Consider the following 24943-nt stretch of genomic DNA (forward strand, 5'->3'; position numbering starts at 1 on the left):
GAATTAACAAATGACTAAGTGTGAATGAGTACATAGGAATCCGCTTGCCTCTGTGAGTCAGAATGCATAGCCAGCAGATAGCAACCAGGAAGTGCAGGCAGCAGGTCCTACTAGGCTTTCAGCAAGAGGAGTTTCTCTTGGGAATTACAATGCAGCCCAAGGCCTCTCCCTGTGACAAGGCTCAAGACTCTGAATTTCCACAGAAATGCAGCCTTGCTTCTTGCTTTACCTGAGGCAATTTCCCCAGAGACCAGTCCGGCTGACTGCCTCAGAGCTCTATCTTGGAGTTCATGGCCCTTACATTTTCCAGGTGCTTGTTTCTGGGGACGTTGGTGACAAACTCCTGCAAAGTTGCTTTGTGGAGGGCGGGGAAGCTTTCCTGAGCCCTGATACGGAGCAGCATGTACCAACAGACATGACGTCATTTTGGTTTTAAAAGGGTGTTTGAGCTGGAAAATGTTTCCACAAGTATTTTAAGGGGGGTTCATAAATGATTAATAAAATTTATATATGTGGATTATTATCTTTAAAATATAGTCTATATGAAATACTTTCGAAGGCAAGATTTTATGGGTTAGAGTTTTACTTCCAGACTTTGAGGGCTTTAAAAAATAAATATGCCTATTTGAATCTATCAACTTGAGAAGGAAAAGTCCCTTTTCCTAGAATATCTTCTTATTTGCACATTTGGGGTGTATAACACAGACATCCAGACTGCTGGGAGATTCAAATTATCTAATTCCTGGCCTTCCCAAAAATACTCAGTTCAAACACCATGTTGACAGCCTTGATTTTAACTGATTTGCCAAACTCTCTCTTTTGGTCTCTGAATAGTATTATTCCAAAACTTTGGAGAAAAATAAATGAGGTCAGATAATCCATGAATCTAAAGAGTCAACATTTCTAATACTAATAAGTATCTAAAAAAGAAATTCCACTGATCAATTAAGTTTGGGAAACTTTGAACTGATGAAACTTTTCAACAAAATGTATCAGTCAGTCTTCATTGTGTTAATATGCATATGACTCTCAGGAAGAAAAATCAGAAATAACCTTTCCCAAAGGTATTTGATCAGAGACAGCTGTATTTCCAAATTACTGTTCAGCCTCAGAAGACAGACTTCTGCTGGCTTAGAAAGCACAACTAAGGGATTGGTTTGAATTTTTAGAAAATACGTGATTTCTTTGTTGGATGGCAAGTGTTGTAAGAGACAAAATATGATTTTTGCCCTCTGCTAAACATATGAAGAATGAGGAGACAGCACAGATATGTTCTCTCTGTGGAAGGCTGCTTTGACAAATGTGAAGTTTGGGTAAAAATTGCATTTTTGAATATGAGAGAGTTAACTGGTATTTGTCGTGACCCTCCCCCACATAAGTAATGATCAGATAAGACCAAGGATATGAAGCAACTATTTTCAGGCATTGAACAATAGGCAGCAGAACTATGGGCCTGACAGAAGGGAAACCTGCGAAGTGAGCCCTACTCACAACTGGCTTTCTGCTTGGGGACAGTTAAGAAATCATAGGTCAAGTAGAGCATGGTGAGCATGCTTTGTCTGAGGAGTGGAGTGGAGTTTGGGGGATGCTGGAGCCATGGGATCAGCAGGGAGGAGAGATAGCAGGAGTTTGTAATGGAGAACCTGAACACTTGGCATCCTGAGACCGGGGCTGCACAGCTTAAGGTGAGACTCCACTAGACCTATGAGAGAAAGATCCAATGTGGATGAAATCTGGCAATGCCAGAGGTCCTCAGTGTTGAAAGACTCTGGAGTCCAGCCGAGCAGAGGGAAGACACCTCGATGAGCACTTCACGTATTCACGGGAGACTCAGGATTCTACATCTTAAGAGAAAAGACCCTGCTATACACAAGAACTACAGCCACGTGCACGAAACAACGCGTTGGCCAATGATGGACAGCACGTACAATGTGGTCCCGTGAGATTGTAACAGAGCTAAAAAATTCCTATTGCCTAGTGACATTGCAGCCATCAACGTGGTAGCACAGAGTATTCCTGACATGTTTGTGGCAATGGGGCTGTAAACAAACCTAGGGCCCAGCCAGTCACATAAAAGTACAGCATGCACAGTTACATAGTACATACTACTTGATAATGATGATAAAACACCGTCATTGGTTTATGTATTTACTATCCTATACTCTTATTGTCATTTTAGAATAGATCTTTCTACTTATTTAAAAAAAAAGTTTACTGTAAAAAAATGTGCAGATGTGCAGTCCCACAGCTGCCTCAGGGGCCTCACATTCCCACGTCTCTTGGGTCATCATTTTTTTTCTCGTGCTGTGCCATCTAAATTTGTGTGGTATTCACACAAAAATGAAATTGCTAATGACATATTTCCCAGAATGTAACCTGTAGTCAAGTGATATTTGACTCTATATCCAGAGGAAAAAATCAGAAAAAGACCCACCCTAAAACATCCTTAACACAGTCCCCGCAAAGTCAAGGTGATCATAGTTGAACTGCCTGTTAATGCTTCGCTGGAGAGCCTAGCCAGAACCATGGGGGAATAAAAGGTGGAAAGAGTGGACAGAGAAAAGAAAGACTTTATTTACAGATGAAAGGACCTATGTATAGAAAACCCTAAGGAATCTATGAAGACCCAAGTAGAACTGGATTAGGGAATTTAGCAACTTAGCAAGCTACAGGGTCAAATATACAAGAATCAATTCTGTTTTTATATTCTAATGACGGTAATTAGAAAATAAAATTTTCAAAACAGCATTTCCCTGACACTGAATATTAAAACATTTAATGGTTATACTTCTCAGTATCTACCCTGAAGAATTAAAGTCATCTTACTACAGCAATACATGCATAGCCTTGTTTGTAGCAGCACAGTTCATAAAAGCCAAGTTGTCCATCAGTGGATGAATGGATAATGAAAATGTGGTAGATAGACAAAATGGAGTTTTATTCAGTCATGAAGAAAAATAAAATTATGGTACTTGCAGGACAATGCATAGAACTAGAGACCATCATGTTAAGTGAGAAAAGTCAAACTCAGAAAATTAAGAAAAAGGAAAAGAGGGTTGAGGTGGATCTCCTATAAATCTAAGGGAGATCAGTAGAGGAAAGGGACCAAGGAATAAGTAAGGAGGGAGGGGGAAAATGCTGGGGAGAGATATTGGTCAAATTATATTGTTATAGTCTGTGCATGTAGGAATATGTAAAAATGAACCCCATCCATATGTTAAAACAGAAACATTTAAGTGTTAATTTGACAAAAGATACTCAGGGTCCCTGCATTAAAGGTTATACACTATTACTAAGAAAAATAAAATGTGCATTTATTGAAAGGTTCAATATTATTTAGATGTTCAGTCTTCCTCTCACCAAATCAATCTACAGATTCAACACAACCAATCAAAACCATAAAAAACTTGCTTGTAAAAATTGACAAATTGATTCTAAAATTTTACATAAAAATTCAAAGGACCTCATGTGGCCAAAATAATCCTTAGAAAGAAGGACAAGATTAAATGGCACACATTATCTGATTTCAAGACATTAAAAATATACAAAAGTCACAGCAATTTGATTCAGTCATATAGATAGACAAAAAAAAAAAATAGAGAATTTAGAAATTGAGCATACATAAGTGATCTATGACAAAGGCATCAGTGCAATTCAATGGGAACAGGGAAGTTTTCATCAAATGGTGCTAGAACTGCTGGATAAATATCAGAACAAAATAAACCTCAACCCTTACTTCACTCCATACATAAAAATTTAATTTGAAGCCAGTGTGATGGCGCATGCCTATAATCCCAGCAACTTGGGAGGTTGAGGCAGGAGGATTGCAAGTTCAAGGCCAGCCTCAACAATTTAGTAAGGTCCTAAGCAATTTAGTGTCTCAAAATAAAAAAGAAAAAGTCCTGGGGATGTGGTTTAGTGATTAAGCACCCCTGGGATCAATCAGCAGTACCAAAAAAGAGAAGAAAGAGAGAAAGAGGGAGAGAGAGAAAGAGGGAAAGAGAGGAAGAGAGAAAGAAAGAAAGAAAGAAAGAAAGAAAGAAAGAAAGAAAGAAAGAAAGAAAGAAAGAAAGAAAGAAAGAAAGAAAGAAAGGAGGGAGGGAGGGAGGGAGGGAAGGAAGGAAGGAACGAAGGAAGGAAGGAACGAAGGAACGAAGGAAGGAAGGGAACATCAATTTGAAATGAATTCTAGATTTAATTATGAAAACTGAAACTACAGAGCTGATAGAAGGAAGCACAGAAGAATGTCTTCACAACCTTGAGCTAGGCAAAGACTTCTTGGATGGGATGGACACAAAGAGCACTAACCATAAAACAACAGTTTGAAAATGTTGATTTCATCAAAGCCATAAACTTGTTCAATGAAAGAGGCCATTAATAAAATGAAAATAAAAGTCACAGACCAAGAGAAAATATTTGCAGTACCTACTTATTAGAAGAGACTTTATCCAGGATTCATAAAGAATATCTACAAATTAATACAAGAAAACAATAAAAAAGCAGACTGAAAAAAAACTTAAACAGAAAATCCACGAAAGAAGACATGCAAATGGTTAAGAAGAAGGTGCAACCAGTGTTTATCATCATTAGACATCAGAGAAAGGCAAATTAAAACCAGAATGAGATCACCTCTTCATACCCACTAAAACAGCAATTGTTCCCCAAACTGACAACACAAATTCTTCTGAGGAGTGGGAAACTCTGGAACTCTCATTACTTTGCTGTTGGAAGGGTAAGGTGGAGAAAGCTACCAGTTCTAATCCATGAGTCAGCAATTCCACTCCTAGGTAATAAGTGAAATGAAAACTTGCGCATGAAACATCCTATACAAGAAAGTATACGGCAGTTCCATTCATAATAGTCCAAGATGGGAAGCAACTCAAACATCTACCAACCCAAGAATGGGTACATTGTGGAGTAGTCATACAACAAAAAACTACTTATAAGTTAAAAAGAATGAATTACTAATGGATTCAATGGATATCACTGATGAATCTCAAAAAATACTATTTTGAGTGAAAGATATCTGACACAAAAGATTCATACCAAATGAATTCAGGAACAGGGAAAACTAATCTATAGTAATAAAAATCAAAACAGTGATTGCCTGGGGGAGGGGAGATTTCCGAACTGATGGAAAAGTTGTGTATCTTGATTGCTGTCTGCATGAACAGCATGTGAGAGCATCCCATGGCCCACTTACGATCTGATGCGTGTGCTGTACTGTATGCACATCTTACCTCAGGAAGAAAAGAAAAGATAGACCATGAGGAGGAGCCTGGACACAGTGGCCCTGAACTGTAATCCCAGTCAGTGACTCAGGCTGAGGCAAGAGGGTCACAAACTGGAGGCCAGCCTGGGTAACCTAGACCCTATCTCAGAATAAAAATTTTAAAAAAATTAAAAAGGATTGGGGATGTAGTTCACTGGAAGAGCACCTCTGGGTTCGATTTCCATTACTAGGTATAAAACAAAGAAAGAAGAGTGGAGAGGGAAGGTGAAGGAGAACCTGAAATGGTAGGAAAAAGAAAAACGAAATTAAAATGTCCTTTACATGCACACACACATACACACACACACACACACACACACACACACACACACACAATGTAAATATGTGTAAATGCATTCATTGTGGACTGGGTCAGTGTTGCACAGAGTATCAAACATTTTAGATCCATTTCATTAGAGATTTTCAAATCTCATTAAGAAAAAGTTCTTCTCTCTATTCATTTTGTTCTCTCTTGGGCTTTATCTTCAAAACACTCACAAGTGTTTAAAAGAGAAGCAACAGAAACACCAATTCTGAATTTTGAGTGTATCAGAATCCAAGGCAAAATACACCACAGTGAATCTCCACATCACCTACAACCACAAGACTAGGATCCTGATTTATATAAGATGTACTCCATGTTTGTATAAATATGTCAAAATTGACTCTACTGTGATATCCAACTAAAAAGAACTAACAAAAAAGTTAATATAAATAATTTTAAACAGGAATCCAACGCAAATTGTTCATTGTTGACATTTTCAGATTTCAATTCCTGTTGCAATTCTGTTGGAGAAAGGAAATGGAGGGGAAATGACCCAACTCCTCCTCAGCCTCCCCAATCTGGCCATTTGATTAGTATCTAGAGTTTGATGGCAGAGGAAAATAAACGACTAAATATTTTTCAAGAAAAAAATGGTGACTTTTTTATTACAGGAGAGCGCTCTGACTTGATACCACCTTCCCATTAAGATCACCCAAGTGACATTCTCAACAATAGCACTTCGCTTTCCTCACTAAAGGGTACCAGTCACATTAAAATGTAACCACATGGGAATGGATTTCCTCTTTTTCACATCTCTGTCCTTGGTTTCCATGGAAGAGGGCTAATTACCTTTTTAATAGCCCTAATTGATGGGCTTACAGATCATATCTTTCAGTCCCCACTTGTGTGTGGGGAGATGGGGGCGGGGCCCCTCCTTTTCTCTTGACCCCTGGGCTCCCGCTCTTCCTCATTGGAAGGAGGTTGCCGACTGGTGAAAGGCCCCTGCCCTGTGTTCCTCTGTTTGTAAGACTACCTGCAGCCCATTGTGGGCCGACCAGGAAGCCTCGCTTTGTCGCTTTGTCTTGGCCGATTGACACAGCTGTACACTCAGTAAATAGACTCAGATGTTGAGCTTTTGTTTGAAGGATCTTTTCAGATTAATGCAGAGAGAATTAGTTTTTAAAACTTAAGCTGGAGCCAGGATGAGTAGAATGGAGCTGTGAGCCATTGAATTCACATCCACAAAATGAGACCAACTGTCTTAAGGGGGTGTTTATCTCCTGGTCGGTTTTTGGAGGGAGCCAGGAGGGAGGGGAGAGGCTCCAGCGCTCTCCCGCGCCTCAGGGTCTTTACAGGTCATTGTGAGGAGAAGATCTGACCCTTGACCAGAGGGGCTCCAGCCTCAGTCTCCAGCGGGTGATGGTACTGCCTTGTCAAGGAGATGCCATGACTGCAAAATATCTATCTGCAGTCGATTTGAGCTCCTGAATTCACAACCATGAGAGAATCTGATAAATGGTGGCAGAGGAGCCGTGCCCTGGGCAAAGGCCATTCTAACAAACTGACAGAGATGAGAACTTGGGGCCCTGCCTATCACCATCTCGCATCCTTCCATTTTTATCATTGACAGCACACAGTTCCACCCTCACCAAGCTGCTCACTCTGAACTGTTCCCTGGTGGGACACAAGTACTGGTCGTGGCTCCCAACTGACGGCTGGTCTCTTGAGGGTGGGACATACCTGCCATTTCACTTAGAACAGGTTTGGATCTCAGTTTTTGCCTCTCTAATCCTCAGACTCATTTTTCTCAGGCTGTATATTGGGGATAATTGTTCTTTTTTACTAATATATCTATGAACCTAGGGAAATGATTTTATGTTGTGGAAAGAAATTTGACTTTGACCCAGACAGATCTGAGTTCAAGTCCTGCCTCTGATGCTTACACACGAGAGCAGATCTCCTGGTCATAGGTTGTGACTTAAGTCTGGGAGTGTAGCTGGGGTGGAGTTCAGTTGAAGGTAGAGCCTGAGAGAGCCCCTGGGTTCTATCCCCAGTACCACCAAAAGCAAAAGCAAAAGGGATGACTTGTCTCCTGGTCGTGGAGGGTGGAGCTCCTCATCTGTGTGAAAAGGAGAAGCATGTTGCCTAGGATATGGTAGAAGCACCAGCTGGCTCTTCCTCCCCAGGCCTCTGCTTTCCAAAGGTGTTTTGGTTTTTTATTTATTTATTTTTTTTTTTTGAGAAAAGATCAAAAAGAGATACCAAATGGACACGCACCCAGTGAATTATAAAGTGTGCACCTATAAAACACACTTCCTTCATTGCATTGATGAACACTGTCACTCAAGAATGGCCATTGATGGCTTGCTCAGCTCTAACCGTGCCAACCTTCCTTTCTCTTCTTCATCTCCAGGGTCTGAGTGACTGTCACCACAGTCATGACAGGCTCTTACCACCACTCGCCCAGTTACACACCCGCCGAGCGAGTAAAGAACTGCTGAGACAACAGAAGAGATGGTGAGGAGGGGAAAACCTTCCTAGCATTCCAAAAAGGTGACCATGTCATAAACCAAGCGTAGACAGGGTGGCATATGATGTGTTTCTCAAAGAAGAATGGAGGACATGAGCTGTGGGATTTAAAGAAAATGCTTGTACCTCTTTTCCTAGATGGAGACACTAACCAATCAGGATCCCATCTCCTTGCCCCCTCCCCCACAAGAAAACCCCAGTAGCAAGTGGAATGAGGATTGAACATTGTGGCCTTACAGATTCCTCTTGAGCCAAGCATCCAGAACTCTGACCCCCTGGAACTTCCTGAGAAGAAGGTAGGAGGGCAAAAAGTGTGGGCTTGAACCTGCTCCAGCAATCAGGAACCATGCAGGAGGGGTCCGCACAGTGGGAAGCCAGATCCACGCAGAGGGTAGGTCAGACCAAGATCTGGCCAGCATGCCCTGAGACTCTGAGAAATTAACACTGGAAAAAAACCCTGCGTTTTGGGAGGTAGTAAGAGAAATTGTAGTTGACTGAGTTTTAAATTATAAAATATACCACCAAACTGTGCCCTAGTGTCACTTTCTCTTTTGTGACTTAGAAAAAGGGAAACCCTTCACTCTAATCAGCAGACTCCTTTGCACAGAGAATGCCAGGCAGGAAATCAGAAGAGCTACCCTGCGTCTTGCAGAGACTTGGGCAAACCCCAAACCTTGCTTAGCTTCACTTCCCTGGGATGGCATCCCTCTCCCGAGCTCTTCCCAACCCACCAAGGTCAGGACACTTCAGAGAAACAGAGTGGCTTAGGGAATGCTACACTCCCTACATGACCCTGTCCCTCCTCTAGAGCCCATCCCTCCAGATGAGCATGGAACACAGTGACCCTGGGAGCTCAGTGCTTCCCAGCAAGCTCACCTAAAGTGTCAGCATGTGGAGCTTGGACGTGAAATGCTCCTAGAGAGGGTGGCAATGTGGAGCGATGTTTGAGAATATGTAAGAGTGGACTGGAGACAAGTACGACTTGGTGAATTGAGATACACGAGGATGCTAAGTAGATCCAGGAGCTGGGACGGGATGCTTGGCAAGGCACAGGCCTCAGTCTTATTTCCAAATAAGGCAGCAGAGGAGCTAAAAGGTTAAACCAGGCTGAGGTCAGGAGTCCCATGCTGATTCTGCCTTTTCCCTGCTCTGGGCCTCAGTATCTCCATCTGCAGGGAAAGCGGGCAGGAGCCCTCAATGGATGAGTATTGGAGGCAAGGGTGACAGCCCCCGGTTTGTGATGTTGTGCATTTCTGACTGTGTGGTAGATTCTCTAACACAACAAATAGTCCCCAAAGTGCACAATGGTTCAAATTCTAAGGACATTCATTTCATTCTCCTTCACAGAATGGGTGGGACTGCTGTCCTCCCCTCCTGACCTAAATTTTTGAGTTGACTGAGCCTCTGCCATTTGTAACATCTGGATTCAGAAGTTGCCCAGAAGGTCAATTCCACTCCCTCCAGTCCTGTGTCCCTTTTCACACAGACTCCATTAGCAGGAAGTTTGTCCCATGGCCACATCTAACTAGAAGGGGACCTAGAAAATAGAGTCTAGTGGTATGCCTAGGAAATCTCCGACCAGGTGGATTCTAAGGAACCGCCAGCCACTCCCCTCTGCCTGGTCCATTCCTCAGGCCCTGCTTCTGGATAGATCAGAAGGAGAAATATCCAGAGAGGAACAGAATTCCTGGCATCTGGGAGTAGACCTTGGGGGCAGTCGGTCCAGAGGTTTGACTCAAGCCAGTTTCTTTTTTGGGAAGCCAGTTTCACTCCAATGTGATGGAGAAGCCTGGAGCCCCGTGGTGAAGAGGGCCCCGCATGTGATTTATAGGAAGAGGTAAAAGATCCGAGAGCGCCCACTTTCCACAGGGAAGCCTGGGCCTCCCCGGGTGAAGTTGGGAAACTCCCTGGCTCTCCCTGGCATTGCCCTCTGCCCTTGCCCTCCTTCTGCCCCATTCTCAGTCCCTTTCTCTGGGTGGGCATCCGTGGCCAGACCTGTCACATTGCCTGACACCTCGGCTTCCTGCCCAACCCGTGGGCCACTTTGGGCTAGAGCTACTGGTGGGAGATGATTCAGGAGCCTGGCCCAGCCCTGTGGCTTTGATGGGATTTCATCACCCTGCCTGTGCCTTGGCAGGGTGCCTGGGAGAGTGGCTGAGTGAGGTGGCCCCGGGCTATCTGCTTTCAGCCTGAGAGGCCTCCTTTCTTCATAGAGAACCTGGAGGTGAGGGGCAAGGCTGGGGCTCCCCTGTCTCTGCAGCCTAAGAACCAATCCCACGCCCAAGCCATCTGCCTCTACCCCACTTTCCCAAGGGACAGAGACAAGATAAAGGACTGAGAGAATTAACACTCAACAACTCGTTAATGATTTTATTGCAGGTTAAATAAAATGTCTCAAATAAAACTACAGGAGACCTTCTTTAACCTTACCCGTGGTAAATATGTATTAACTCAATTACTATCAGCAATTAAGGCCTAGTTTGGGAACAGTGACCTGAGACAAAAAAGACATTGTCATCCTGGGAAATGAATCCAGAATAAAAGGAATTTATTCCACCTTAGCTAATGAGCAGCTGTATAGGGATGGAAATGAAGGCCCTTGCCTCGGAATTGCTTTTGACCGTTCATAGGGATGGAGAAAAGGTCCGCCTTCACATAAAGCTCTTGGAAGCACATTAGGGACATTGTTACAATGCAAATGAGGAAGACCGTTGTGTTTGGGTGGTTTATGGGTTTAGTAAAAGGAGTAACATTTCAATTAGTGGGGAAGGAATGAGAACCTGCCTCAAAGAGGCTTAATTGGCGACTTGGCTTTCCCAGGGGGCTTTGAAGTAGCCTCAGAGAGGGCAGGTTTTCAGGAACCGCGGAGAATGGAGCACCTCCAGGGCCCTGGGCTGTGGGTGCCGGGATGGATGGGAATGCTCCAAAGGTGAAACCCAGGCTTGGGGCTTGGGAATGGCCGTCCCCGCCCTTCCTTCCACCAGCTGGCCTCTGAGTGTCAGGGCAGCCCTTCTCCAAAAGAACCATCTCACTTTAAGGACTGGGACCCTAACCTCACCGTTGTGGAATTCCTTTATCCTTCTCGAGAGAGTCCCTTTTGCTAGGTCTCTAGGTCAACCAGGCAAATGGAAATTCAACACCTAATTGCAGTGAGCTATGGGGGCAGGGATGGTGTGCATTATCACCACACACACACACACACATACACAAAATACAAAGCTGTGTGTGTGTGTTCAAGGACTATGGGATTCAAGTATACCGAAGATTCGAGTATAATCTCACCTCAGGGAGAGAACTTGAATAGGTGATGTGTCAAGGTCCTGTTCTGATTTTACTTGTTGGGAAGGCGTGCAGCCTGTATTCCTGAGTGGTAATTTCTCCCCTTCCATGGTGACCCCCTGAGGTCCTTGTCAGTGCAGCTCATGCTTATGAGTCACTCAGATATTCTCCCATCTTGACTTACTGAGGCTTTCTTTCTCCAACCAGCCATTCACAGGATATGGGGGACTGTTTTTGTTGCTATAACCTGGAGGAACTCTCCAAAGGAAATGTTAAGGATGATGTGCCAAGATAATTGTTTCAAATGGAGTTTGGAAGAGAATTCAGTGAAACCTGTGTTTTAGCTGAAAGAAGCAATCTGACCAGGGGTTTGGACAGCTTTCCAAACCAAGTCTCCTAAGTGGCGTTCTGGTCTCTCTGAGTTTGAAAACCCCAGAAGGAAGAACTTCCAAGTGACCCCATGACTCCTTTGGTTGTCTTAATGCTGGTGAGGAGGGCGAGCTCAGTTCCCTGTCCTTGTGAGTAGCTACGAAGTGCACTGGATGCTGCTTCAGGTCTTAGCATTGAACACTGAAAGGAGGATGCTTTCTGCCTCATCGGAGGCATTCAGGCCCAATCATGCAGGACCCTGGGCCAGGCCTTCTCCCTCTGTCCTCTCCTTTCCCGTGGGTGGCTTCTCCTGGAGCGCTGCCTTATTTCTCTGGAGCCTGTGGTTTGGGGATTGCCATTAGCCAACTACAACAGGGCTCGGAGAGTTTACTTTGGGTCTAAAATGGGAACTGGACCCGCCCTCTGAGTAATGCTCATCCCTCAGCAGGTCTCAGCTGGTGGCCTGCTGTTTTACAAGTGACCCCTCTTCCTACCACCCTTGTTCCCCCCGGGCTGGCTCTGGTTGTCCTGTAGAGTGACCACATCCCTCCTAAGCCTATTCCCCTCAGAGGTGTGCTGATGGAAGACACAGCAACTGGATGCACCCGCACATTCCTACAGGCCAGGAAAGCTAAGCCACCAAGCCCCAGCAGTGGCATGTCTAATCCATGGTGCCACCATGGGGAATGAGAACCAGGGACTTAGTACAGCAATGACACCTCCCGATTATTGTAGTGAGTGGACAGGAGGTACTGCACCAGGAGCCCAGTCACCTTAGCCACCCAGGGCTCTCCAACCCTGGAAGATATTGTTGACTAGATGCTTTGGGACAGCACAGATTCATTTGAAGTGTGGAAAGGACCTTAACAATATTCTCACCAATGTATGCACAGGAAACTGAGGCCCAGGGAGGTGAAGAGATCTACCCAGACGCTTATAAGAAGAAAGAGGCAAAGCTGAGACCCAAACAGAGGTGGTGGTACTGTGGCCAGTGTCCCCCCTTTTGATACTGCTGAGTCTCAATTCTCATTCTCCAGTGGATTTTAGCCTTAGTCAAACCTGTAAAGAAAGAGAGGGAAAAGTATGTCAATAGGTCATTTGCCATAAATCTTCCTGGATCTCTGGACAATCAGGATGTTATTATATACTCTGGCCTTACTCAAGGAAAATTTTTCATACTTTCTCCTTTCTCCAGACCCCATTATTATAATCAAAATTGCTTCAGTGGTGCTTCTTCAGTTAATGCTTAGGAGAAAATATGTATACTGAAATATTATTCTCAAAATGTGCTTTTCAGCATCCCAAATATTTCTGTTCCCCAAGAGCACACACAAGCTGTAAAGGCAAAAGGTTGGGCTCTACTCTCTCCATTTGTATAGAGAAAAAAATGAGTCTTCAAGAGAGGAAGGAACTTGCCCAAAGCCAAACTCCTACGGTGCTCATACAAACCTAGAGCCCAAGTCTTCCAACAGTCTACAGAATTCTGATCTCCAGCAGGAAGCAACCTGGCTTAGACAATGGCTGCTTATGTTCTCTTCCCCTTTGGGGACCGTGAAATCAATGTGATTGAAGCATCACACTTGTCTATGTTTTGATAGACACTACATGTCCTTTTCACCACCCCCTGGGTCTCTCCCACCTGAGTCATCAGGGACTCCACACAAATTCCTGTGATTGATGAGACCCTGTCCACGCCCACAAGACTCCATCCTGATCCAGAGTCTGGAGCATTAGCAATGCCTCTCCCAGTGCCCAACTCTAGTAGGCCTGGGTCAAGGTCCTGGAGCAGTTGACCTGACTCTGCGGTTCTCCTGTTTTAAAGGAACAGGGTGTAAGAAAATGTATCATGCCATCCAAAAAGAGGAGATAAAAATCTCTTCATTAATGTTGCTACTTGGAAGATTTTTCTGGAACATGGAGAAAAAGAGAATGAATGGCTCAAGGTGGAAAAAATGAGCTAATCTGGGGTGTTTACTGCTCAGAGTAGAGTCCTACCAGGAAAGCAGACAACAGAAAGTTAATCCAAAGAAGAAAAAGGTAGCAAATAATCTCCAAAAGAATATGGAAGGATTGCTTCCTTCCATAATCAAAAGATCCAAAATATAGGTGATGTGGGTTTCTTACGTCTGACACAGGATATGCTAAACTCACACTCAAAATCTCCTGATATTGAAAAAGAAATTTTTTAAAGAGAGAGAATTTTCTTTTTGTGTTTAGTAAGCTCAAGTGGGCTACTCCTTAGAATGATGCATGAAAATCTTCTATTGCAAACTTTGCAATAGTGTACGCATGCATGTGTGTTTCCATACTATGCATAAGAACTCACATATAGGACTGGGGATATAGCTCACATACAGGTCTGGGGATATAGCTCAGTTGGTAGAGTGCTTGCCTTGCATGCACAAGGCCCTGGGTTCAATCCCCAGCACCAGGAAGAGGAAAAAAAGAAGGAATTCATATATTGGTTCAAACTCTCCAACCTCTCATCTGGAGAATAAAAGATGGAAAGGGTCTGGATTCTGCTAATGGGTTGGGGTTTTTTTTTGTTTGTTTGTTTTTTGTTTTTTTTAATTATTTGATAGAACCCAGGGTTGCCACTGAGCCACATCCCCAGCTCTTTTTGTTTTAATATTTTAATTTTGAGACCAGGTCTCATGAAGTTGCTGAGTGCCTTGATAAATTGCTGAGACTGGCATGGAACTTGGGATCCTCTAAACTCAGTCTCCTCAGTTGCTGGGATTACAGGCCTGTACCACCACCAGCCCTGCTCCTGCTCTTGAGCCAACTCTGCATCGTGTCTAAAATATAGATCGTATCATTCCCTCCCCACAGCCCACAAGATGAAGGTCACCCCCACAAATAGAAAGACCCTGCCTCCTTTCCTGTCTCTGCACTCAGCATTTCCTGCCTTGAAGTTTCTGCTGCAGGAACATTGACTCTTGGCAACTTTCTGCTCACACCCTGTGGTTTTTCTCTTCCCTCAGTCTGCCCACCTGGAACCTCTGCCAGGCCCCAACCTGTCCCTGTGGGAAGCGCTCCCTGAAGAGCAGCACATCACACCTGCCTTCCGGTTCTCCCACAGTGCCCTGGGCATAACTGTGTCTGGCACTTCAAATCATCTGTCTTGGTGTTCAAGTACTCTATTACAAAATAAATCTTTTTATTGAAAAATAATATATATCAAAAATTGCCCCAATCTTAAGAAAGCAATCTGCTGAAAGTTTTCAAAGTTTAACCAGCACCCACAGCTAGATGCAGCCTCTGTACTTTTGAGGTCAGAGGCTGAGTTCAGTTCATTTTGTAACCTCAGCAGTGAACAGCACTACTTGCAGTTTGGACCTCACAACAGGTTATTGACTGAATCAACGAGTGGTTATCTTTCTGTCTCTTATCTATTGGACTTGCTTACCTTTTCTACCAATTCTGGAATTGCTTGAGTTGCCCAACAAGATAATTCAGGATTTCTTGTCTGGGCTTTGAGACCCCAAATTCTGAATGATGAAGGCTCTAAAAAAACATTAATAACTAGGTAGAAGAATGGGGAGGAGCAGGCTTCCGAGACTGCACCTGGCTATGACCTTGGTAAAATCTCAAACTGGGCCAAAACAGAAAATAAAAGTCTTTTTTTTCTGCATAAACTTGAAGCTATAATCTCAGTTGTTAATGCAAACTACAGTATCTATGTCAGTTAGGAACAAAGAAGTCATTAGAGAAGAGCAAACTGCAACTTCTTTGCATTCAATCTAAGAAAAAGGAACTAGTGATGTTCATTTCTTCCACACTCAGCTCCTGGTGCCAGGTATTGGCATCCCCTTAGGTCAATGACTGCCACCATACCTGGGAAGCAAATGGTCCCTTCTCCCTACAAGCACATAAACCATCATAAGATAGGTAGCACAGAGTGTTTGCTAAATTTTAATGTCCCCATTCATACACAACTTTGAAAATTCTCAAGAAATAATTTCAGGCACTGTGATAAGGGCCCACTTACATATATTACCACATATGTTCTTCATAGCTACTTTCTCACATGGGTGACATGATCCCCATTCTACACATAAGAAAACTGAGCCACTAACACTGGAGTTTGAACCCATGACTTGGATTCCAAAGTCTGTAATAATAAAATGCTATCCCATGGAATGAGCAAAATAATCTGCTTCTTCCATATTCCTGTCACTCATGAGAAGACCAGTGGTGGCCAGGTTTTCTGATGCTGAGAACTCCTGATTAGAGGACTCCCCCAAATGAATCAATGAACCTGGGACTCACAGGTCCCCAGGAGCCTGGATAATGCTCACCAGCATGACCATCCTAGTTGGGACTGGTGAGCAGAGGCAGGAAAGATCCATCCTGATGACCTGTTCCACATTCTCCAACCCATGGCTGGAATCTCAGGTTCATTATTACCCAGGGGAGGCCTGGATTCTTGTGGCGGATTTTCTCCTAAGGAGTTAGAGCTCTTCATTTATGTTCACCCAAGGTCTTATTTTGAAAGAAATATTTTGGGAGGTTCACAGTACACGAGAATTTGAAGCACTGAAAACCTCCATTCCTTCCCTGAGGGTGGCCAAGGGAGGCAGATCCTTCTGGAACAGAGGCAGCTCCCCAAAGGAGCATTCCTGAATGAGAGATTGACTAGGGCAATGCAGGAGAAAACATCCTCTCCCTGGCCTGAATGTGTGCTCCTTGCAAGGGTCATGTCGTCCTGGGATCTCCCCAACACCCTTGGATAGTCCTAAGAAGGGACATTCTGACCAAGCCAGGGACCTGGTTAATGCTCCCCAGAATTACCAAGCCACCCTGTTCCCAAGTGCAGACCTCTGATGAGCCCTTCCCACCCCACCTCTCAACATCCCTGTTTACATTCTCCTCACCAGCCCATCCAATCTCCAGCTCCTGAGCTATACTTCATCCTGTTTCCGTAAATCCTTGAGATCAATCATGTTAATAATAGTCGTCATGGTGGGAAAGAACCATGTTTGGGGAATTCTGAGCCCTTCAGGTTTGGTGCCAACAGGAGAAAATATGGAAAAGGAAACCCAAACATTTACAAACATTCTAAAATGTTTAGTTCAAGCTGCCTCCATGTAAATAAGAGAGTGCTCAGGAGATATCAATTTTCCTGAGATTCATTTATTTTGTCCCAAAGAAAGATCATCTTTAAAAAAATAATGCAAGTCACCATCCTTGCTTCTCCTGTGTTTCTCAGGAGCACCAGACCCTTTTCACGTAGTTTGCTTCAATACTATTATATTTCTCCTGCTCTTTGAAACTGAACTCCTTGATGGATATTAGTGGAACATGCTTCCAAGTCTCCCTAATGAACTTTCACTTGGAAAAAAACCCAAACAAGGAAGATGCAGAATTGTAGTGATATTTTGTTTAAAGCAAAAAGAGACCTTCTCTTCTGGTTCCCCTCTCTTTGGTCCATCCCAGAGGAATAATCAGCCAAGAATCACAGATGGGATCATTTACAGTTTTGCTTTCAAGCTCCTTCAGCCCCTTCAGACTGTGTTTACTCAGCCAAAGTCTCAGAGGAGCCAGGGTGGACCTCCTGACAGTCCCATCTTGCAGGGTCTTGGGTGATCTCATTGGGATTAAACCCATGTTGATCTGACAGAAAATGATTGATGGAGGGACTGGTTTGTGATGCTGTCAGTAAATGTGAGAGGATGGAAGAATTTCAACACAGAGGAAATGTTCTTTAGAGGACCCTTTGGCTCTTGTGCCTACAAGAGCCCAGGACAATACTTCTATAATAATTACTGACTGAAAAAAAAAATAAAAAAAGGAAAATTCAAGATGGAAGACAGCTTGACAGCATGGTGAAAACCCTCCGTAGTGGGACTAGTCTTTTTGTTGTGTTTTGCTTAACAACTGAAAATACCCTATGGGTAGCAATTTTTTTAAAAAACCTAATCAACATTAATTTTCAAATAAAACTAAATATGAATGTAAAATAAATTAAGTATAGAGGAAATAAGTGAACAGTAAAACTTAAAGTCATTCTATATTTTTCTCTCAGTGGGTGTTTCCTTAAGAAGAGATTAGTTCAAATAATTAGTAATTTTTGTAAACAAAATTGTGCAAAGCTGCACAGCTTTGGGTGGACCAAACACATTGTCAAAGCACCAAATTTTCAGTGTGACCAGTAGAAAAAGGAGTGGATTGGGCACCAGGAAATCTGCATTCTTCTTGCTTACTCAATTTGTGCAGGCATGGATGAGTTTTTGCTTCTTCATCTCTAATCTGGACATATATTCAGATTCTTTTCTTCACAGGTTTATTCTGGGAATCAAGCCAGGCCAGGAAGGCAACAGCACCGAGGACCCCTAACACAAGACTGATTAGCTCCAGACCTCTTCAGAGTGTGCACGTTCATAGTGGATATCCTCCCTTGGTCAGAATCACCCAAGATCATCATTAAGAGTTTTCCAGTTCCAGGCTTCAGAATTCTCACCCCTAAATATTGGTTCCTGTTGTTGGCTCAGCCTGGAACACCCACCTCCCTTTCTCTCTTCTGTATTTCTAAAGTCCACTCCTGTCTCAATGCTTAATTCAAATGTTAGCTCTCCCCTAAGCCTTCTCCAATTCTCCGGTCCCTAGAAAACAATGATCACCTTTCCCCCAAGCTTCCGTCATAACGTTCATCTCTCTTAACCTTTGGCAGTCTTCATCTTCATTCCACCATTTCCCTATGTAATCCGCTCCTTCCGACCCGGCACACACATAAGCATGGGCACCTCCTGCCCAGTGGGCCCTTACTATTTTTCCAAAAAATTGTAAGTCTTAGCATCACATTCTTCATCCAATCTTATTTAAAAGCAACTACAGAGAGTCCTCACTTTGGACAGCACCCAAGTTCACCAAAACTCATTCCTATCAGACCTCATTCTCACTTGAAGTTACTGGGGACTGTACCAAGCGAGAATGTAATTCCAAGGTGCACATGTTTTTGTTAAGGTGGTACTAGGCACAGTGAGGACTGCTTGTATATCTAAGCAATAAATAACATCTACTCATATGAAAAAAACCCAGCAAGTCTTGTGTGTTGAGGGCAGCCAGTCACATATATTAAACATAAAACTCAAGTAGTAAATCAGAGCCCTGGCAAGAACAGCACTGGGTCTCCAATCGCAGGCTGGGAGGTGTTTGGTGATGGGGGACTACATTCTTCCCATCTAGGAACCTATGGAAGGTTGTGAACGACAGCCATTCCCGGATACGAGAGGTAATTTGAAATATGTAGCTTTGCTGCTGAAACGTGGTCATTTCCAGAATGTTTTGGTAGCTTTAGGAGACAATGAGACAAAGTATTTATGATCCACATGTACCCAGGAATGCTTCAGAGCCCCTTAAAATGAAATAAACATCAGTTTCCCTGGTGTCCTGCTCCTTGCCACAATGAATGCTGTGACTGGCACAGAGAGACTCACAAAACAATACATTTTAAGCCACTAAAGAACCATGAGATTGCACAGCAAATCTGTTTCAAAAGCTAAAATGCTGAGTGTATGTACTCCACAAAGGAAAGGGACACAAGAAAGCAGAAATGATGGAAGATGACAATCAACACAAGTTTAAGCAACTTTAAAAGGAGCTGTGCTGTCTGATAATGCTGAGGCAGGAATCCATGGGCAAAGCACCAGACAGGGAGCTCTGGTCTATGGTCCAGCTGCTGAGGTTCCAGAAGAGCGGCTCTGCAGAGTCTTGGTTCCCAGCACCTTCACCAAGCACCACAGCAAGGGCTGAATCATGATCAAAAGAAACAATCAATAATGTGAAGAAAGAGCCTACAGATTGGGAGAAAATCTTCAACACATGCACCTCAGATAAAGCATTAATCTCTAGGATACATAAAGAACTCAAAAAACTTAACACCACAAAAACAAATAATTCAATCAATAAATGGGCAAAGAACTGAACAGACACTTCACAGAAGATACACAATCCACAATATATGAAAAAATGTTCAACATCTCTAGCAATTACAGAAATGCAAATCAAAACTACTCTAAGATTTCATCTCACTCCAATCAGAATGGCAATCATCAAGAAGGCAAGCAACAATAAATGTTGGAGAGGATGTGGGGAGAAGGCACACTCATACATTGCTGGTGGGAATACAAATGGGTGCAGCCACTCTGGAAAGCAGTATGGAGATTCCTCAGAAAACTTGGAATGGAATCACCATTTGACCCAGCTATTCCACTCCTTGGTTTATACCCAAAGAACTTTAAAATCAACATACTACAGTGACATAGTCACATCAATGTTTATAGCAGCTCAATTCACAATAGCTAAACTATGGAACCAACCTAGATGCCCTTCAACAGATGAATGGATAAAGAAAATATTATATATATATATGTATATATATATATATATATATATATATATATATATATATATACACACACACACATATACACACACACATACACAATGGGATATTACTCAGCTTTAAAGAAGAATGAAATTCTGGCACTTGCTGGTAAGTTGATGTAGTTAGAGAATATCATGCTAAGTGAAATAAGCCAAACCCCCAAAGCCAAAGGTTGAATGTTTTCTCTGATTTGTGGATGCTAATTCACAATAAGGGTTGGGGGATAGGGCAGAATAGAGTTACTTTATATTAGGTAGAGGGGAGTGAAGGGAGGGGAGAGGGTAAGGGGGAGGAAATGATGGTGGTGGAGTGAAACATACATTATTACCTCATGTACATGTATGACTGCATGACTGATGTGATCCTGCAATATGTATAATCAGAAAAATGAGAGATTATACTCCATTTATGTATGTTCTATCAAGATGTATAAATGCATTCTACTGTCATGTACAATGAATTAGAACAAATAAAAATAAAAATAATTTAAATTAAAAAAAAAAAAAACACCAAGTGTGAAATGGAATGGAATGGATGTGAGCTTGGGAGATTTCCCACAGGGGCTCCTTAGCAGGTTCATTAATGCCTCTGAGGCTCTTTCTGTGGTCCAGTGAGAAGAGCCCTGCTTGGTGGGTGGGAATTGATACCCACAGTTCTAGACTTGTCCCTCTGGTGCTGGATACCTTGAACAAGTGGCATCCTCTCTCCTCATTTCCATTTCCTCACCTGTGAAATGGGAATCATAACCCCTTGCCATTTCTAGGGTTGTCGTGCAGATTGAATGAGGATATGTGTGAAAACACTTGAGTAAAAATGTGAAGAAGCATAAGAAATTCTTTGCACTCCTGTCAGTGACTATTTGGAAACCAATCCAATTCCCTTGCTTCTGAGTAGAGAGACAATAAGCATGAAAGATATAAAGACCCTGTAACGGGTTCACTTATGTACCCTCAAAAGGTAAGTTGAAATCCTACCCTGACCCCGTGCCTGCGAATGTGACTTTTTTGAAAACAGGATCTTCAGAACGTACCTGTTAATGTAACAGAATTAAGGATCTCTCCCTTCAAGGAGACCAGTCACTGAACTGCCTCCTCATCCCACCCTGACAGTCAAGGGCAACTTCATTTTACCTTAAGGTGGAGCCGACTCCAGGACGACTGGTGTCCTTATAAGAAGAGGAAATGTCACCGGAAGACAGAAGCACGTGGCAAGAACTCCAGGAGAGGACACAGGCAGAGACAGAAGAGTTTCAAACTCCAAGCCAAGGAGTGACAGGGATCTGCGGCCACCACCAGAGTCTCGGGGGAGCGGGACCCAGACCACACTGATTTCACACTCTGTCCCCTGGAGCCGCAAGAGAACACATTCTGTTATTGAAGGCAGCAGTCTGCATCCTGCACACGGCAGCCCTAGCGGAGTGCTGCAGACCCTCTGCCCCCGCCCTGCTCAGCACATGATCACTATTACATTTATCCTGGAAAGCCTCTCTGAGCTCCAGAGTGAAGCTCCATCTGTGATGAGGTTTATACTTTATTTTATTTCTAAAGAGCTTTGCCACTATTCTAGCAGCTTCCCCTGAAATCTCTTTAGGGAATGACTTATAACACATCTTTGGAGGTGGTGCTTCTAGAACCACTGTAAGCAAGGGATCTGTCTGGTGCTCCTGGAAAGTGAATATTCTTGGAGCATCTGACAAGGAAGTAGCCCTGATTGAGGGTGGGTGGTGCAGTGGCAGTGAGCAGTGACAGATTAAGAACATAGAGTTGTACTTTAGAAGAGCCTACAATAAGTTTGTCACCTCTCTCTCCTTTCTTTGCCTAAGAGAACGCGGGTCCATGGAACTTTCTTCTAGCTCAGATCACCCACAGAAACTCGGTCTGTGTTGCCAGGTGCCGGCCTCAAGAGGGTAACGCCCTGGGTGCAGGGAATGAGCCCAGTGTTACCCTGGGTTCAGGGAATGAGTCCAGTGTTAGTCGGCCGGGTCTCTACAATCTGTTCCTGGTTTTGCTACTCTGCAGTGTTACCCACTTTCTTCATCTATAAAATGGGTGTACCACCTCCAGCTCCCAGGGTGGTCCACAAATCAGAGCAGCACATAGAAGTGCATTGAAAACTGTGGAGCGCTGTGCAAATGGAAAGTGGTGAAATCATTATCAGCATCATCCTCCACCAGTTGTCAACGCCTGGCGGCGCGGGAAAAGCCTCCGAGAGGACCAGGAAAACTGGATCAAAGTGTCCAGCTGGTAAGAGAAGAGTCAGCTGTGGGGCCTGATCCTCTGGTATTGGCTGCCCGGGGAGAGAGCAGTCAAGATGCGCTCTCCTGGTGGGTAATAAAATGAGTTTACGTAGGGAGGAAGCAGGATGTATAAAGCCCAGGAGCCTGATCTGTTTCTGAGATCAAACAGAGCAGCATTGTGCCGGGTGTGGAGCTGATGTCAGCGTCTAGAATGCTGGTCGGAATCGCCCTGGTTACGCAGCTGGACCGGAATAAGGCAAGTCTGTATCTGAACTCATTAATTTTTACAACCAACTGAACTGTTCTGCCTTTTGGTGGGGTGAGGAGCGTGGGGGGAGATGGTGCAGGGGAGAACAAGGGAAGGAAGGGGAAAGGAGGGGCTGGTATGTATGGAACAGGGGGCTTCCCACCAGCACACACTATCTCATTATTCCCCTGCAAACCCGGCTTCAAGCCTCCAGCGTCCAGGGCAGGCGGGCAGAGCTGCTGCTGCCAGCAGTGCCAGCGGAGGGAGAGAGACCGGCCAATGAGACGGAGGATAATTAGAGTGGCACAAGCCGCTCCTGGGAGTTCAGGTTATGTCAATGTTTCCATTATATGCCTCACTTTTCAGGGGTTTACAACGGAGCTATAAAAACTCACGCCAGCTGAGAATTTGGCAGACCAGGTCCAAGCAACGGAGGGACTTTTTTTTTTTTTTTTTTCCTTAATTCAATTCAGCTGCTCATAACTTGGGGCGGGGGAGCATGTCCTACGTTTGGATAATGCAGAGGGGCTGGGTTGAAGACTTAGGCAATGTTTTGCTGTGTGATCACCCCTCTTCCTTGTCCTCCTGTCATTTTTTGTGCTGTAGGAAAAGAAACAGCATTATATAAATGCACCCCAAACACTTCACGAGCCAAGAATCCATGGACACTGTCCAAGTGCTAGTTAATTCAGCTTTTCTCCATTCCTGAGACAGTACACAGGTCAACCCACTTCAAGCAGAAGTGTGAAGTTTCACCCAAACCTCTCTACCCAAAAGACTGTTGAGCCCAGCAGATGAGCTGTTTGGTGCAAGAGCTATTCCCAACAAATCCTAAAGTGGGACAGCCCTTTTGCAACGGTGTAGCAGGGTCTGTCATGGTTGATGAGCATCATCCTGGTTTCCTCAGGCAGGGTGAAGAGAACTTCCTCCATATTTTATCATCCCATAATCTCTAATTCAGTCCAAGTACCCAAATCCTGCAGGATCTTGGGCAGTTCAAGGTATAGATTTCTCCACATGAAACATGAAACCTTCTTTGATTCTCCAGAAGACTCTCTCTCTCCTTGGTTCTCTGCTCCAACTCTTTTTCTATTAACTTATCATTTGATTCTTATGCTCTATTTCAGGCATTCGTGCATGTCTTATTTTTGCATTCAAATTCTCTACCCCTGAACTATACCACCTTCAAGTCTTATTTCTTTTGCTGTATGATGAGCTCCTTATGTTAACAGTTCTGACCGTATTAGTCTCTACTTTCTCCAAAATGCCAAATTTGGGTGAACAGTCAACACAGGTGGGATTAATTACTTAAATAGTTAATAAGTGACAATCAAAAGTCAGGTAGCTGAGAGCAGTAGTATAAGTAAAGCTCAGAACAGACAGGGACTTATCAATTCCTCCTTTCTTAATAGAAGGGAAGATAACACATCCAGTTAATTCCTTCCCTTGCTACTGATAGTGACACTAAACAAATATGATAAGATGGGAAGTGAAGATCCTCATTGAGAAAATAGTGGCACCATGCAAGCAATAATGTATGTTCATATGTGCACAACTAGGTAAACATTACAGCAGTAAAAATGTACCTCTCCACACCCATACAATTATATTAACAAATACCTGTGGGAACAGAAATAAGTGTATTTTATCTGTATGCCCTGATTTTTTCTCTTCATTGTAACCCAGTGTCCAGCCCCATTACTATGAAAAAGCTTTATAAACTATCAATTAGTAACTGTATAAACAGAGAGAAATGGGGTCTATAAGATTGTAACACATAGAGCATTCAATAAAAATTCATCAAATGAAGAAATGAAAAAATGAGTGAATTACTAGGGGAATTTAACTGAGATAAACAATAACACTTCTTCATATACTAAGGGAAATATTGTTAGGGACGCAAACTAATTTAGGTTTTATCATAAATATTCAGCTCTGAGCCAAGAGTTAGTAAGAATGAGACTTCAGTCTTCCGTAGGAGTTCAGAGGACTCTATCATCAGAGAAGAGGGCATGGCTGTTGGGGAGACAGCAGGCAGGGTCTGCCCCAGGGCCAAACAAGGTAAAGCCGAGGCCCTCCAGACGGGCCCGCTGTATCAGTGATATGGGCCGCACCTGGGAGCTCATTAGAAATGACCCAGCTATCCCACTCCTTGGCCTATACCCAAAGGACTTAAAATCAGCATATTACAGAGATACAGCCACATCAATGTTCATAGCTGCTCAGTTCACAATAGCCAGATTGTGGAACCAACCTAGATGCCCTTCAACTGATGAATGGATAAAGAAACTGTGGTATATATACACAATGGAATATTACTCAGCCATAAAGAATGATAAATTTATGGCATTTGCAGG

Source organism: Sciurus carolinensis, chromosome 9 (genome assembly GCF_902686445.1).
Source record: "Sciurus carolinensis chromosome 9, mSciCar1.2, whole genome shotgun sequence".
In the NCBI taxonomy this organism is placed as follows: Eukaryota; Metazoa; Chordata; class Mammalia; order Rodentia; family Sciuridae; genus Sciurus; species Sciurus carolinensis.